General features: G+C 38.5%; 1 protein-coding gene across 1 annotated transcript in view; it reads right to left on the bottom strand.

Annotated features, from left to right (window-relative positions):
* PRRG1 (proline rich and Gla domain 1) overlaps positions 1 to 19,077 on the bottom strand; it is a 371,943-nt gene that overhangs the window by 278,319 nt on the left and 74,547 nt on the right. The gene's annotated exons all lie outside the window — the stretch shown is intronic.

Below are 19,077 nucleotides of genomic sequence, written 5' to 3'. Positions count from 1 at the left end.
ATGGGGCCTAATGAAACTTCAAAGCTTTTGCACAGCAAAGGAAACCATAAACAAGACCAAAAGACAACCCTCAGAATGGGAGAAAATATTTGCAAATGAAGCAACTGACAAAGGATTAATCTCCAAGATTTACAAGCAGCTCATGCAGCTCAATAACAAAAAAAACAATCAACCCAATCCAAAAATGGGCAGAAGCCCTAAACAGACATTTCTCCAAAGAAGATATACAGATTGCCAACAGACACATGAAAGAATGCTCAACATCATTAATCATTAGAGAAATGCAAATCAAAACTACAATGAGGTATCATCTCACACCGGTCAGAATGGCCATCATCAAAAAATCTAGAAACAATAAATGCTGGAGAGGGTGTGGAGCAAAGGGAACACTCTTGCACTGTTGGTGGGAATGTAAATTGATACAGCCACTGTGGAGAACAGTATGGAGGTTCCTTAAAAAACTAAACATAGAACTACCATACGACCCAGCAATCCCACTACTGGGCATATACCCTGAGAAAACCATAATTCAAAAAGAGTCATGTACCAAAATGTTCATTGCAGCTCTATTTACAATAGCCAGGACATGGAAGCAACCTAAGTGTCCATCATCGGATGAATGGATAAAGAAGATGTGGCACATATATACAATGGAATATTACTCAGCCATAAAAAGAAATGAAATGGAGGTATTTGTAATGAGGTGGATGGAGTTAGAGTCTGTCATACAGAGTGAAGTAAGTCAGAAAGAGAAAAACAAATATCGTATATTAACGCATATATGTGGAATCTAAGAAAAAAAAAAAAAGAAAATAGGTCATGAAGAACCTAGGGGTAAGACAGGAATAAAGACACAGACCTACTAGAGAATGGACTTGAGGATTTTGGGAGGGGGAGGGGTGAGATGTGACAGGGTGAGAGAGTGGCATGGACATATATACACTACCAAATGTAAAATAGATAGCTAGTGGGAAGCAGCCGCATAGCACAGGGAGATCAGCTCAGTGCTTTGTGACCACCTAGAGGGGTGGGATAGGGAGGGTGGGAGGGAGGGAGATGCAAGAGGGAAGAGATATGGGAACATATGTATATGTATAACTGATTCACTTTGTTATAAAGCAGAAACTAACACACCATTGTAAATCAATTATACTTCAATAAAGATGTTTAAAAAAAAAAAAAGACAGAGTTCTCACTTAGACTTCTATTTGAAATGACCAGCTCAACCACAGACCCTAAATCTGGCCCACTGGCCTCTCCCTGGGGCCAATCCCCAATAACAGTAGACATGCTTCACCCTTGCTTTATTCAGAGTCCTCAACATCTTAGCTTTGTCCCAGGTTAGAAAACACTTCCTGGCTTGCAACAAACTCTTCCTTCCCTCTGCTTGATTTAGATTTATTTTGTTCCTCATTCTTTCAGTTTCTTAAGTTTGGAAGTTAGATAATTTATTTGAGACTTTTTTTCTTTTTTAATATAGGCATTTAGTGCTATACGTTTCCATCTAAGCACTGATTTAGCTGCATCTCACAAATGTTGATATGTTGTATTTTGCTTACATTCCATTCCAAATAATTTTAATGCCCTTAATCTCTTCTTTGACCTTTGGATTGTTCAGAAGTGTACTTTACTATTAGTTTTCAAATATTTGGGGATTTATCAGACATCTTTCTGTTAATGATTTCTAGTTTCATTCCATCGTGGTCAGAGAACATATCTTGCATGATTCGAAACTGTTAAAATTTATTGAGACCAGTTGTGTGGCCCAGAACACAGTCTATCTTGGTAAATGCTCCACATGTACTCAAAAATAATATGCTTCTGAAGAATATGTTTCTAAAGATTCCTCTCTTATGTGTCTATGATTTTCTTAACATGAGTATTATTTCTTCTTTTTCTTCCTCTTTCTTCTCCTGATTATAACAAGTAATACGCCATTGACTGACTACAGAGAGAAAACTATGTGGCTTTTAAGCCATACAGATGCATTAACTTTTTAAAAAATAAGTATTTGTATTTTCAAAAAGTAAAAAGTGATGATTGACTCATAGTGGTGGACTAGACACAAAAACTACTATCTACACGTACACAAATGAGAAAGGATATAGTTAGCAAACCAGATATTGTGAGGAATGCTTGGAAGATAAAAACAGGAGATGCTTTCACAATGATAAAACCAGAGAATTTTAAATACCTGCAGTAGGCTACTGGGAGATCAAGATGGCAGAGTAGGAGAAGGCTGAGCTCTCTTCCCCCTATGAACAGATGAAAAATACATCTACATGTGGAGTAATTCTCACTCAAAACAAACTGGAGACTGGCAGAAAGGCTCTTCTACAATGAAGGCTGGAAGAAAGATACACACAGTCAGGAAGGAAGGGAAGAGAAGCAATAGGATTGGGACCTGTGCCCTTAGCAGGGAACACAGAAGGGGGAGGATTTCATGTGCTTGGAGATCCTCCCTGGGGAGTGAGTGGTTCAAACCTCTTATTGGGCACCCCAGACCTAGGGTATGACACCAGGAAGATGAGTCCCCTTGGCTGGTGTGAAGACCAATAGAACTGGCAAGGGTACTGTGAGAAACTTAGATTTCACTCATGTACACGTTTGCTTGCTGTCAAAACAAGGTGGAGGAAGCAGATTGAGACTGACTGGGACCCTGGCCAGTTCCCTGCGACCACCCCAGTGCATGCCCCGGTCCACACAAAGTGCCTGCTCTGGCCCATCTTGCTCCATGGTGCAGCGCCCCACTAGGGCAAAGGCTGCCATTGCTGAAGAGAGTGCACAGTTGTGGGGTATGGATCTGGCTCAGACCCAGCACTACATCTCAGTGGGGAAAGGGTGGCCACTGCTGGCATACAGGAGGCAGCAGATCAGGAACATCTGGAACTCAGACTGGTGTGCTGGGACCACCCCAGCACAAGCCCGGCCCACACCAGGAACCCACTCTGGCCCCTCTTGATCCAGCACTGCTCCCTTCCAGGGCAAAAGTGCCAATGCTGGGAGAAAGGAGAGCATACACTTAGAGGGAACATAACTAGCTCAGAGCTGACTTTCAAGTCTTCTGCTCCAGCACCTTGGGACCCAACCCCACCCCTAATAGGGTGGTGTTGGCCACTGAGCATGGCAGAAGCCCCACCTCATATCTGGCTCTGACTCTAGCTCCTCCATCTGCAGCCCCACCGCCCACCAAGGTGATAACTGCCAGGAAACCCTGGGGGAAGATGTGACTTGTGCTCACTTCAGATTCAGCTCTGCCACCAAAGCTACTGGGCAGGCACAAACTGCATAGGGATGCTCCCACACAACAATACCCCTTCAAGAAGGGGATAGGTAACTGTTTCACTTAATTTCATAGAGACAAAGTTAAACAAAATGAGAAGACAAAGGAATTTGTTTCACACAAAAGAACAAGGAAAAAAACTCTGAAAAAAATACTGAAACAGAAAAATAATTTACCAGATAAAGAGTTCAAAGCATTAGTAATAAAAATGCTAATGGAACTAGGGAAAAGAATATATGAACACAGTGAGAATTTTAACAAGGAACTAGAAAATATAAAAAGAACCAGTCAGAGTCAAAGAATACAATAAGTGAAATGAAAACAAACAAACAAACAAACAAAAAACTAGAAGGGATTAACAGCAGACAAGGTGATATAGAAGAATGCATAAGTAACCTGAAAGATGAAATAATGGAAACCACTTAATCAGAACAAAAAAAAATCAAGTTTAAAAAATGAGAACAATTGAAGGGACCTCTAGGACTACATCAAGTGTACTAACATTCTCATTATAGAGGTCCCAAAAGGAGAAGAGTTTAAAAAAAAAGGGGGGGTCAAAAATGAATTTGATAGAATTATGGATGAAAACTTCCCAGAACTGAAGAAGGAAACAGTTATCTAGGCATAGGAAGCACAGAGGGTCCCAAACAAGATGAAAGCAAAAAGACCTATACCAGGGCACATCATAATTAAAACGGCAAAAGTTACACAGAAAGAATTCTAAAGTCAACAAGAGAAAAACAAAGAGTCATATACAAAGGAACACCTATAACGCTATCAGCTGATCTTTCTGCAGAAACGTTGCAGTCCAGAAGAGAGAGACATGATATATTTAAAGTGATGAAAGGGAAAAACCTACAACCTAAGATACTCTACCCAGCAAGATTATCATTCAGAATTGAAAGAGAGATAAAGAACTTCCCAGAGAAGCAAAAACTAAAAGAGTTAATCAATACTAAACCAACCCTAAAAGAAATGTTAAAGAGTCTCCACTAAGCAGATAATCAAAGGCTACAAGAAGAAGTAAGAATCTATAGAAAAGGAAAAAATCCCACTAGTAAAGGCAAATATATAGTAAAGGCTGCGGATCAACCACTTAAATAAGCTAGTACAAATGTTAAAAGACAAAAAATTGAAAAATCAAATATAAATACAATAACAGTTAAAGTATAAATATGGAGATGTAAAATATGACATCGAAAACACAAAATGTAGGGGAGGGGAGTTAACATACTGTAGATCTTTTAGAATGTGTTTGAATTTAAATAACTACCAGTTTAAAACAAGTAGATATAGTTACAGGTCAACATATCTGAACCCCATGGTGACCACAAATCAAAAACCTACAACAGATACACAAAAACTAGAGCGAAAGGTACACAAGCATGTCACTAAAGAAAACCATCCAACCACAAGGGAAGAAACTAAAAGAAGAAAAGAACTGAGGATAACTACAAAAACAACCAGAAAACAAATAACAAAAGGGCAATAAGTACATACCTATCAATAATCACTTTAAATATCAATGGACTTAAGGCTCCAATCAAAAGAAAAAGGGTGGATGAGTGGATTAAAAAAAAAAAAAAAGACCATCTATATGTTGCCTACAAGAGACTCATTTCAGAGCTAAAGACACACACAGGCTTAAAGTGAATGGATGGAAAAAGATTTTTCATGCAAATGGAAATGACAAGAAAGTGGAGGTAGCAATACTCATATCAGACAAAATAAACTTTAAAACAAAGTCTATAACAGAAGACAAAGAAGGGCACTATATAATGATAAAGGGATCAGTACTAGAAGAGGATATAACATTTGTTAATATATCTGCACCTATTATAGGAGTGCCTAAATATATAAAGCAAGTATTCTCAGACATAAAGGGAGAAATTGACAATAATATGATAATAGTAGGGAACATTAACACCCCACTTATATCAACAGACAGATCATCCAGACAGAAAATCAATAAGGAAACAGTAGTCTTAAATGACATATTAGACCAGTTGGGCTTAGATGTCTATAAGACATTCTACCCAAAAGCCACAGAATATACATTCTTTTCAAGTATACATGGAACATTCTCCAGGATAGATCACATGCTAGGCCATAAGAAAAGCCTCATCAAATTTAAGGGGACAGAAATCATATCAAGCATTTTTCAGACCACAGTAGTATAAAACTAGAAATCAATTACAGGAAGAAAAATGGGAAAATACTAAAACACCAATGGTCAATGAAGAGATCAAAGAGGACATCAGAAAATACCTCAAGACAAATGACAATGGAAACATAACTTTCCAAAATCTATGGGATGAGGGACTTCTCTGGCAGTCCAGTGGTTAAGACTCCATGCTTCCAATGCAGGGCGTGCAGGTTAGATCCCTGGTCGGGGAACTAAGATCTCACATGCTGCGCAGTGCATGCCCTCCCAAAACAACAACAACAAAAATCTATGGGATGCAACAAAAGCAGTTCTACAAGAGAATTTTATAGTGATAGAGGCGTACCTCAAGAAACAAGAAAAATCTCAAATAAACAACCTAACCTACCATCTATAGGAATCAGAAAAATAAGAACAAAGCCCACAGTCAGCAGAAGGAAGGAAATAATAAATATCAGAGAGGAAATAGAGACTCAAAAAACAGTAGACAAGATCAATGAAACCTAGAGCTGTTTTTTTTAAAGATAAACAAAACTGATAAGTCTTTAGCCATGTTCCTCAAGAAAAAAAAGAGAGGACTCAAGTAAACAAAACAAGAAATGAAAGAGGAGAAATTATGACCGATACCACAAAGATACAAAAATCATAATACTATGAACAGTTATGTGCCAACAAACTGGGCAACCTAGAAGAAATGGATAAACTTCCATAAATACACAATTTTCCAAGACTGAATCAGGAAGAAATAAACAATCTGAACAGACTGGTCACTAGTAGTAAACTTGAATTAGTAATAAGTGAGCTATCAGAAAGGGAAAGCAAGAAAACAATCCCATTTAAAATCGCATCAAAAAACACACAGGAACAAACTTACCCAAGGAGGTGACAGACTTATACTCTGAAAACTATAAAAACACTGTTGAAGGAAACTGAAGATGATACAGAGAAATGGAAAAATATCCCATGTTCATGGATGGGAAGAATTAATACTGTTAAAATGTCCATATCACCCAAAGCGATCTACAGATTTAATGCAATCCCTAACAAAATACCCATGACATCTTTCACAAAACTAGAACAAATAATCCTAAAATTCATATGGAACCACAAAGACACTGAATAGCGAAAGCAATCTTGAGAAAAAAAGAACAAAGCTGGAGCTGTCACGCTCCCTGACTTCAGACTATACTACAAAGCTACAGTATCAAAGCAGTAGCTAAAATAGGCACAAAAACAGACACATAGATCAATGGAACAGAATAGAGAGCCCAGAAATAAAGCTATGCACATGATGGTCAATTAATCTAGAACAAAGGCGGCAAGAATATACAGCGGAAAAAAGACAGCCTCTTCAATAAGTGGTGCTGGGAAAACTAGACAGCTACATGTAAAAGAATGAGATTAGAACATTTCCTCACTCCATATACAAAAACAAACTCAAAATGGATTAAAGACCTAAATGTAGGACCAGAAACCACAGAACTCCTAGAAGAGAAAACACTACCTGACATAAGTGGTAGCAATATTTTGGACCTGTCTCCTAAGGCAAAGGAAACAAAAGAAAAAATAAACAAATGGGACCTAATTAAACTTAAAACTTTTGCACAGCAAAGGAAGCCATCAACAAAACAAAAAGACAACCAAATGAATGGGAGAAAATATTTTCAAATGATATGAGTGATAAGGGGTTAATATGCAAAATATGTAAACAGCTCATACAAGTCAATACCCAAAAAAAACAAAAAAACAAAGAAAACCACCCAAACAACCCAACTGAAAAATGGGCAGAAGAACTGAGTAGACATTTTCCTAGAGAGGACATACAGATGGCCAACAGGCACATGAAAAGATGCTCAACATAGTTAATCATTAGAGAAATGCAAATCAAAAACCCTTGAGAAATCACTTCATACCTGTCAGAATGGCTACCATCAAGAAGACCACAAATAGGAAGTGTTGGCAAGGATGTGAAGAAAAGGGAACCCTAGTACACTGTTGGTGGGAATGTAAATTGGCGCAGCCACCATGGAGAACAGTATGTATGTTTCTCAAAAAACTAAAAATAGACCCAGCAATTCCACTCCTGGGCATATATCTGAAGAAAACACATTAATTTGAAAAGATACATGTACCCCAACGTTTACAGCAGTATTATTTACAATAGCCAAGACATGGAAGTAACCTAAGTGTCCATCAACAGATGAATGGATAAAGATGTGGTGTATGTAATACTACAATGGAATACCACTCAGCTATAAAAAGATGAAATTTGCCATTTGCAACAACATGGATGGACCTGGAGCGTATTATGCTTCATGAAATAAGTCAGACAGAGAAAGACAAATACTGTATGTTATCACTTATATTTCGAACCTAAAAGATAAAACAAACGAATGAATGTAACAAAATAGAAACAGACTCACAGATTTAAAGAACAAACTAGTGGTTAATAGGTTCTACTAGTAGGAAAGGGGAGATGGAAAGGAAGAGGGAAGAAAGAAAGAAAAGAGTAGGGTGGGGCTTCCCTGGTGGTGCAGTGGTTGAGAATCTGCCTGCCAATGCAGGGGACACGGGTTCGAGCCCTGGTCTGGGAAGATCCCACATGCCGCGGAGCAACTAGGCCTGTGAGCCACAATTACTGAGCCTGTGCGTCTGGAGCCTGTGCTCCGCAACAAGAGAGGCCACGATAATGAGAGGCCCGCGCACCACGATGAAGAGTGGCCCCCACTTGCCGCAACTAGAGAAAGCCCTCACACAGAAACGAAGACCCAACACAGCCATAAATAAAATAAATAAATAAATAAACCCAAAAGTTTAAAAAAAAAAAAAAGAGTAGGGGCAAGATGGGGGTAGGGGATTAAGAGGTACAAACTACTATGTATACTATGTATAAAATAAATAAGCTACAAGGATATATTGTATAGCACAGGGAAGAGAGCCAATATTTTATAACAACTTTGAATGGAGTATAATCTATAAAAATATTAAATCACTATGTTGTATACCGGAAACTAATAGAGTATTGTAAATCAACTATACTTCAATTTTTAAAAATAAAGGAAAATAAAACAATATACCTGTAGTAGAAAGCCAAGCACATTCAAAGAAAGTTCAAGAACAGAGTCAATGAAATCAAAGCAGTGCAGAAGGTACTGAGTGGACTGTTAGATTAAAGAACTACTCTCTGAACAACAGTTCTGTTTGCTGCTACCATGCCCTGACCCTACGCCAATCTTTCTTACGTTGGACAAAGTCAAAGTGGCATTTGATCTGTGTTAATCTCCCAAAACTATACTCCAAAGAGAGTGAATTACTTGTCCAGGAAGTGAACCCAAATTAGAGCAGATTTGAGACAACTGCAGACCTGCACAACCGAAGGGAAACAAAACAGAAGGACACATCTACCTGAAGAGAGGTCCACTTAAGTCTTCCGATGTCAGAGAAATGCCATGGTTTGGGCATTTGGAAGGGTCCCTATACTACCTGAAAGTTTTATGTTGTGTACTCCCAAAGGAGAAGACCACTCCCTAATTGACATGCTCCACTCTCCCATACAGAGGAGATGCCTATTAATGAAATGGGCGTCCCAACTGTAGATCAGATCCATGCTAGTTACCTAGGCTAATCACATGAGTCCCTTACTCCCAAATATGAATGGACAAATGTTTGCCAGATATTTGAGGAAAGTGAAAGAGAGGATCACGATGAACAAACAGAACTATTTCTGGAGAAAAAAGAAATATAATACAGGAAACGGAAAAGAACTTTACCAAAAAAATCCAAATTCATATTCTCAGAATTTTAAGGAAGACAGTGGGTTTATAAAATGAGAACAGGGTGCTATAAGAAGGAACAATAAGAGAACAAGAGAAAGTCCTTGGAAGATAGAAATATTACTGCAAAATTTAAAGATTAATAGATGCCAGGTGCTCAGCGCAGGCGGCCTGCCTCACCCAGGCCTGGATTGAACCTGGGACACAGCGTCCGTGCCCCGCCCTCCGTGCACATCCACCCTTTTCTTGGACAGATCAGAGAACTGAGACTGCACGTCAAATTACCATCCCAAAATCTAGAGACGTGAGCTTTTCCAGGGAGATAACTCTGTCATTTACTTATCTGGAGCTGAAGCCGCTGGGCAGATGCCATATAAGCTGGAAGGTACATTAAACTAGAAAATTTGATGACTTGCTAGAAGCTGGGTATAGGCTCTCATGAGACTGAGAAGCTCCTGGGAGCTGAAGTCATGGGGAAGGGCCTACATTTTTAAAGGTTTTTCTCACAGGAACCCACCAGGCTCTCACAGAATCAAAATCCTAAGAAAGCTCCTCCCCTAGCCACAGGACCCTAGCTGGTGGAAGGGAAGAGTAGCCATTGTGAAATCCATCCAGACCCTTCTCTTGGGCAACAAAAGGCTTAATCTCCAAAAAGTCTGACACTGACAGTTGGCATCAGGGAAATCTCATTCAAGCTGGGTGAAGGGAACTCTGGTCTACCACAGCCTCCCTGTGTCACTTAAAGAAAAAAAATGAAAAATTAAATGTACAGGGGAGAGAAATTCAATTATATATACTGGGGACACTGCAGGACAACCACTGCAAGGGTGAAGGATTAGAGGGCGTGGGGTGAAAAAGCTCTACCCCTAGAGAAGGGACAGAAACTCTTGTAAAAGCCACATCCCCTAGGCACAGGCCCATAGCACACTCCAAAAACTAGGGTTTAATCAGAATTAGAGAAAGCTTCCCTAACACACACCCTACTACTACCATAATAACAAGCCTCCAAAATGTAAAAAGTTTATTAAGAAAATAAATTGCATATAAAAAGGGCAGATCACATGTTAAGCATCCTTATCACCAAAAAAAAGGAGGGAGGGCACAGGAGACTTTTGGAGGTGATGGATATGTCTATCACCTTGACTGTGGTGACGGTTTCACAGTGTGGTATGCATATATCCAAACTCATCAAATTGTATGCATTAAATATGTGCAGTTTCTATATCAATCATATTTCAATAAAGTTATTAAAATAATAGATTATACTGTCATCTTAAAAAAAAAAAGAAGTTGCATTGTAGGAAGGAAAAAGAGATCGACTGTTCCAGCCACAGGCTTGGACCCACCACACACCAATCCTTAACACACCAAAATCACAGGTTTCATTTCACACAGAAAGATGGCCAGAGACTGACTGGTCCTGTGGTCAGCAGTGGAGGGGATCTCTTCTGAGACTCAGACCAGGAGAGGATATTCTGAATACTCAGCAGGAGAAAAGAGGTTGGAACTATGTAGGTCATAAGGAAGCAAACTTCAAAAGACTGTTCTAAAGGGAGTCAATAACATACATGTGTAGAGCTCCTGGTATGTGTCCAGTAGAACATCAGGATCTAGGAGGCGGGCGTAGTTTGCCCAGGGCAGGAAATCCTTAGTTGCCTTAGTTGACACTTCACAGCACATCTCCAACTACTGAATTCAGATTCCCTCTAAACATCCATAGGCTGATTTCTTCATCACTTTACATTCCATCACTTAATTTGTGAACTTGGGACTCCAACCACTTCTTAGTTAAGTTGCCTCATCTATAATACTGGGATAATACTATAATACTTCATAGTCAAAAGGCAGGGATTTAAAATGCATGGCCATTGACAGTTCTTACAGCACTTCATCTTCTCCATGGTGAAGGTGCATAATTAAATTAAACTGTCACTTGCTTGAGGTTTCCAGCTTTTCTGCATTCACTCTGGTCACTTTTATCCCTTTAGGAAGGGCTGCTTCCTCTCTTGCAATCCCTTCCTTCTCTACTACATTGGTCAAATTTCTTATTACTTGCAGCTTAGCAATAACTAAATAATGGTATTTGCACTAATATATAATTGATACCTATTTGTGGAGGGTGAGAAGGAAGATTTTTTCATCAGATAAAGTAAAATAGATCTTTTCCGTTAAGCTTCAATGTCATCCTCATTCCTAGCAGTGAAAAACCTTTCCTGAGAAGATAACTCATCCAGTGAACTTGCACTCACATGTGGTATCATGAATAAGTGCATGGCTGGCCACTGCTGCTTTTTCTTTTTCTGCACACCATATTCCTATTAACCTTTCCTTGGGACAAAAATGGAATATTCTCACTTACAAAGTGATGACTTACGGAAAACTGCATGAGTTACTTTTTCTAATACTTCTTCAGAATTGCATTCATTTATCCCCAGGAACTCCAAAGGCTCTGAAAGACATAAATGAGCCTCACATTACTGTCAGAATTTTTTCTACAACATCTATTAATTATTCAAAGTATGGTAAGGGGTGTCTCAGAGACACAGCAATGTATTTCAATAGATACTTCCAAGTGTCTTACATGGTTGTTTAATATTTATGAAGCTTCTACAATGTGTTCTCACCTTTACAAAATGCAGTGACCCTAAATCTCTTTTACAGAACATCACTTGCCTCACAATAAATAAATGGATGGAAAAGCTAGGCTAACTAGCTTAAGTTCATCTGTCATAAGATTAACATCTTAAAGCAATTTGTAAAATAGAGAAAAACCTAAACCCATCTAGTGTTAATAAAAATAGGGCCTTATATTTTTAATGCTTTGTAAGTTATAAATCACCTTTTCACAGAGTAACTTGTTTGAGCCTTACAACAACTCCGAGACTTAGTTAAAACACGTATGTTATCTCCATTTCATAGATGGGGCAAATGAAGCTAAGAGAAATGTCATAACTTCCCCAAAGTACACATATTAAAAAGGAGAAAGGGAATAACCAAAAAACTAGTCTCTGATATCTGGTCCAATGATCAATGTCAGGTTACAGAACTTTGAATGGAATTACTCGTACTATATAGTATGAAAATTGTATCACTCTGCTCCAGAGGAAATTGGAACAGAATTTAAGGTAATTATGTAATCATATATCTTCCTATCTATATGTTAGAAAGTACTTGCAAGTCCACTCACTTGCTTTCACATCACTGTTATGAAAGAAGTATAAACAAAGAGGGCTGACTGTAATTGTTGATATGACCTTAAAGGATGGACAACTGTCTCCCCAAATTAACATGTTCAGAAGAAATTGGAACCATCTCCCAGATAGTCATCTTTTAAGCCCACCGATGCCCAGCAGATGCTCTAAACTAACATTCCTGGAAATTCTGGTGTAATTTGTATATGATGAAGGGTTCCTTACCCTCATAAATACTCCAAAGGTGAGGAAAGGGAGACTGGAGGGGAGGGTGAGGCTCTCACACCAGCCCTGTTTTCCAGGTACAGTGACTATATGGATAATAGAAAGAGAGGATAGTAAAAGGAAGATCAGGATAGTACAATGCAGAGTCTTTTTTTAAAAAAAAAAAACATTTTTATTAGAGTATAATTGCTTTCCAATGGTGTCTTAGTTTCTGCTTTATAACAAAGTGAATCAGTTATACATATACATATGTCCCCATATCTCTACCCTCTTCCATCTCCCTCCCTTGTACCCTCCCTATCCCACCCCTCTAGGTGGTCACAAAGCACCGAGCTGATCTCCCTGTGCTATGCGGCTGCTTCCCACGAGCTATCTATTTTACATTTGGTAGTGTATATATGTCCATGCCACTCTCTCACTTCATCCCAGCTTACCCTTCCCCCTCCCCATATCCTCAAGTCCATTCTCTAGTAGGTCTGCGTTTTTATTCCTGTCTTGCCCCTAGGTTCTTCATGACCGTATATATAAGTATATATATACGTATATATATATATATATATACATATATATATATATATATGTTTTGTGTTTTTTTAAATTCCATATATATGTGTTAGCATACGGTATTTGTTTTTCTCTTTCTGACTTACTTCACTCTGTATGACAGACTCTAGGTCCAGCCACCTCACTACAAATAATTCAATTTCGTTTCTTTTTATGGCTGAGTAATATTCCATTGTATATATGTGCCACATCTTCTTTATCCATTCATCTGTCGATGGACACTTAGGTTGCTTCCATGTCCTGGCTATTGTAAATAGAGCTGCAGTGAACATTGTGGTACATGACTCTTTTTGAATTACGGTTTTCTCAGGGTATATGCCCAGTAGTGGGGTTGCTGGGTCATATGGTAGTTCTCTTTTTAGTTTTTTAAGGAACCTCCATAGTGGCTGTATCAATTTACATTCCCACCAACAATGTATGAGGGTTCCCTTTTCTCCACACCCTCTCCAGCATTTATTGTTTGTACACTTTTTGATGATGGCCATTCTGACTGGTGTGAGGTGATACCTCCTTGTAGTTTTGATTTGCGTTTCTCTAATAATTAATGATGTTGAGCATTCTTTCATATGTTTGTTGGCCATCTGCATATCTTCTTTGGAGAAATGTCTATTTAGGTCTTCTGCTCATTTTTTGATTGGGTTGTTTGTTTTTTTAATATTGAGCTGCATGAGCTGTTTATATATTTTTAATTGCACTAGACACAGCTGTACAGCAGTTGAGTAATGCGGGTTAGCTGTTAAAGGTGGTGTTTTGTAGTGCAGAATGCTTGCCTCTTCCACCTTTTCTCCTTATTGCTCCTATGTAAAGGTAATGTGCTGCGCAAAAACAAATGGTTATCCAGTTTATGAAAAAGCCTGACAATTGCACTTCCAGTCACCCTGGCCTTGCATATGTAACAGGGCATACAGTGAGCACATCTAGCAGGTGAACTTAAAAGTAAATATGCCTTTATTTTTTCCTTTCACTCCCAAAGTGGTCAATCTGACCATCTTCAGTTACGAACTTAAATATGAAAAATGTTAAGAAGTCAATTGTAACTTTCTAAGTGCTAACAACATGCTGTATCTTTTTGTTTATGCATAGAACAAATATTAAAAACAAGACTTTAAATTAGACAATAACTATAGTGTTATAGGAATTCAAAGTTCTAGATAAAGTATGTTCACACTGTAGAGGAGCTTTCAAAACTTCAGTGAAATAGACCTATTACTAGTATCCAGAAACCACACCTAAGCCAATGGTCATTAACCTAACCAAACATCTGTTAAAACTTTTTAAATACGCCACACATATACATGCAAGAACACACATAAGTACACACTTACTCACACTAAGACTTTGCTAAATTTAGGCATCCTAAAAATCCCACCAGGGAGCTAACTGGTCACATAACATTATCTCACTCATTAGTAAGGTTATCGGTGAAAGACATTTTAGTTCCCACCAGGACCATTCTGTTTCTTAATATAAGCCAAGCGTTCAGTGGTACTTTACCTCGGGATATTTTCTCTTCATATGAGAATTAAATGAGTATTACCGGGCCAAGGTATCAGAATACATTGTATAATAAATGAAACACATACAAAAATAGGGACATTTTGAAAGGACCTCATGGTACAAAGAAGTAGGAAATTTATTCACAATGTTAACATTATATGTCATAACCACATTTCATTCATAATCAAATGAAAATGTTCATTTCCTTCAACTTTACAGAATTTCAAAGCCTAATAAATACTTATTAAACAAATAAATGACAGAAAAATTCTGTTTGCTTATTTTTTCATAAAAACTAAATCCAATTAAACTTAAATTGTATAAACATGTTAACTTTATAGAATGGACAAAAGCAAGTAAGTTTTACATGGCAACTTTATTGTAAATCACTTGGTTTTTTTCCTTACAGTTTTATGGAGATATACTTGACATTTAGCACTGTCGAAGTTTAAGGCATACAGTAAGTCCCCTACACACGAACCTTCAAGTTGTGAAAGGTCAAATATGCGAACGTGTGGTCACATGTCCAATCACGTAAGTCAGTTCACATGTCTGGTGTACACTGTCATGTGTGTGCATCCTCTACAAGTGGTTGTGCTTTTGTGTGCTTTACAGTACTGTATAGAATACAGTAGTACAGTATCTTTATTTCAAGCCCAGGATGTCCGGAAGCAAGCATAAAAGCAGCGATGATGTAGCTGGTACTGCTAAGAAGCAGTGATAACGAAGGAAACAAAACTGAAACTAATTGAGAGAGTGGAGCGAGGCGAAAAGATGGAATTGGCAGCCCAGAGAAAGGATAAAGGGAGACAAGAGGAAGAAGAAGTAACTAAAGAACCAAAGAGATTCACGATGCAGGAAATGGCAAGGGGATTTTCTTTATTTGATGAGGCACTGTTAGTTTTTGAGGCACAGGATCCAAACATAGAACAGTACACAAAGGTTGCAGCAGCCATTCAGAATGCAATCCAGTACTACTGTGTCATCATCTATGGCAAGAAAAGAAGAGCTACTACGCAGACATCACTGGATTGTTTTTTCAAAAGGGGAGACAGAATCGAAACCAGCAAGGAACCAAACCTGTGCCATCAACGTCAGACGCGAGTGAAATTGCAGCTTGCCCTCCGTCTCCTATTGCTGGCGATCCCTCAGCTCCACCATCTCCCGCCTCCTCTCCCTCCTCCCGTCAGTAACTCTTCTTGCCCGTTCAGTCAATGCCAGCCCCTGTATGCCAGCTGTTGCACTGTACTACTGTACTTTTCAAGGTACTGCACTGTAAGATTAAAAATGTTTCATTTTTTTGTTTGTTTTTCATGTATTATTTGTGTGAAAAGTATTATAAACCTATTACAGTACAGTACTATATAGCCGATTGTGTTCATTGGGTACCTAGGCTAACTTTGTTGGACTTAACGAACAAATTGGACTTATGAATGCGCTCTCGGAATGGAATTCGTTCCTTTGCAGGGGACTTACCGTACAGCATAATGATTTGACTTATGTTGGGCAATAAGAAATTTTCCTTTACCCTTCTAGATTTTTCTGGCTGGTCTAAGAATTAAATTAACATGAGACAGATTAACAAGAGAAAATCAAACAAAGTTTAATAACATGTACATATGGGAGAGACCCAGGAAAACTGAATGACCAGTATGGCTGAAACCCTCACCTGAAATATCATCTTCAGCTAAAAACAAAAGAGGATGCTGTGGGTACTGTTTGAGACTTCAAATGGGAGCAAGGTGATTTACATGAAGATGGAAGAGCAAATGTTTGGTAGATGGGCCGTGTAGAGAGACGAGGGACACAGAGTGGACTCTGATCTCTAGGCCCTGCTGAGTTTCTCCTACCACTACCAGCCCGTAGTCTTTGCAGATATCTCTGGTGATAGCTCTAGTGCGGAATGACTGGCCCTCTATCTAAATTTTTCTAGGCGGTTAGGAGCAAGGTCAAAGTTTCTTCCTGAGACTTTTGGGCCTAGATTTTTTTTCAGCTTGAAATCATCTGCATACCAAAGGAACATTTTGCAGTGGCAAGTTCTGTTCCCCTACACTTACATACATCATGAAATGATGACCACAATAAGTTTAGCACACATCCATGACCTCGTATAGATACAAAATAAAAGAAAAAGAAAAAAATATTTTTTCCTTGTAATGAGAACTCTTAGGATTTACTCTTAACAACTTTCATATGCAACATACAGCAGTCTTAATTATATTAATCATGTTATACATTACATCCCTATACTTATTCATCTTGTAACTAGAAGTTTGTACCTTTTGACCACCTTCATCCAACCTCCCCACCCACCTCTGGTAACCACAAATCTGATCTCTTTTTCTATTAGTTTGTTTGTTTGTCTTTTGAAGTATACTTGGCCTACAACACTATGTTAGTCACTGGTGCACAACATAGTGATCAGATATTTCTGTACATTATAAGATGATCACAACAAGTCTAGTTACCGTCTGTCACCATACAAAGATATTACATTACTATTGACTATATTCTCCACAGTGTACATTTCATTCCCTTGACTCCTTTATTTTGTAATTGGAGGTTTGTACCACTTAATCTCCCACACGTTTCACTCATTCCCTGACCCCCTGCCCTGTATCAAATTACTTTTTGACGTCTGATTACATCACCAATCATATGGCTCTCCCGTGACAACTCTTAGGAGCCTTCCAATGATAAGTGGCAGGAATCTTTCACAGGCTTACATTTTAAAAATGAAATACGTTGTTTTACAGATCTAAAAATCTTAAGGCACATCTAGCTTCAGGTATTTCTCAAATTTTTCCTCAGGTATCATGCTCTTTCTCCATTATGGTTTTCCTCTGTCCCTTTATGTCAATGTTCCTCATTCTTGGGACATAACATAGCCACAAGCATCTTCAGGTTTATATCCTAGCAGCTTAGCAACCGCAGTGGAAAATGATTTCTCGCAACATCTCAGATTTAACTCTTAAATGTACTTTCGGTCGCATGCCCATGCTTAAACCAATTACCGTAACCGATCTGAGGTTTACTGATTGGACGTGGCTGCGTCATGTGTCCTTTCCTCTAGCCATGGCAGTGAATCCAGCTAAACCTAAACCAAGTGGACTAAGACTGTAGAATGGGTTTTTCCCCCATGAAAATCAGGATGCTATTAGCATAAGTATGTTAAGGGGAAGCTAAGCAGACACAAATAAAATCTACTGCCTGTTCTCAAAAAAATACCAAAACATCTTAATCAGTGTCCTATTTCTTACATGAAAAAAATCAAAACTCAACTTATAGTTTTTGTCAAGTATTCTTTCTGAGATTAACTCCACATTTCCACCCAACCCCAAAATTGTGGCCACAGTTGCCCAAACAAGCCAAGGTCTTTCAAGTCTACTTCTTCCATCTGACATAGTCTTTCTCTAGCAACACATAACTGCCACTTTCCATCTATAGAAAGTATAATTATATTTAAAGATTCAGATTTAAATATAATACCTCTGTGAAGCATTTCCCAACTCCCATTAAATAACTGCTACACAGTTCTCTGTACTTACACAATACTGCATCTATAAATCTATGATAAAATATACTGTACTTTGATAGTTTCCATGTGGTGTTTCCCTCACCTGGTGTGTGAATTACTTGGGAGTACAAACTGCTTCAACAATTGACATATCTCTAGCCGCTGAGGCAATAACTGACCCAGTTTATGTTGGATGGATTAATTATTAAATAAGTCAAATTGAATAAAGTCTCAAATTCAGCAGCCAAATCTTGTCTTTACGTGAATAAGTTGAACAAAGAGCTCCTAAACAAGTGTTAAGTGGGGCTGGTAATGTTAATGAGTCCAGAAGCTCTTAGAGGTCTCCTTCAGATGGCACTGCAAATGAGCATTATTTTATTTTCACCAAGCCTTTCAGGTTATATACATGCCACAAAATCAGCAAAGTCAGTACTCACTGTGGCAGACAAAGTAACTATTATGTATCTGTCTTAAAAGTTCCTGTGATGTTCTGGCTAGTTTTCTTTAAGTAAGATTTATAATATTTATGAGAAAGGAGGACAAAAGTGAACCTGATGCTTTTGTGGAGAAGGAATTCCCTGGCTGAGCAGAAAAGCCTGCCAGAGTTTTGGTGTTTCTCGTTTGTTTGTTTGAGACAAGACTGAAGGGCCGTATAATGCAAGGTGAAGCCACTAACAGTTAAAAGGGAGAGGATACTCTAAAGAGACTCAGCTAGGGCCCTGGTAAGTTATCGCAAACTGTGGGCTTTCTTAGTGAGAGTCTATGATTTGAGAAATCCATGAGGAGAAAAGGCGGAGGGGTCCCTGGGCACCTGAAAATGAGAACTGCTGCACTTAACTAGGCTGACTTTGGCATGGCATTTT

The sequence above is a fragment of the Balaenoptera physalus genome (genome assembly GCF_965194825.1).
Source record: "Balaenoptera physalus genome assembly, chromosome: X".
NCBI classification, from domain to species: Eukaryota; Metazoa; Chordata; class Mammalia; order Artiodactyla; family Balaenopteridae; genus Balaenoptera; species Balaenoptera physalus.
The sequence above is the reverse complement of the archived record's forward strand: the minus strand, read 5'-3'. Positions and strand labels throughout refer to the sequence as shown.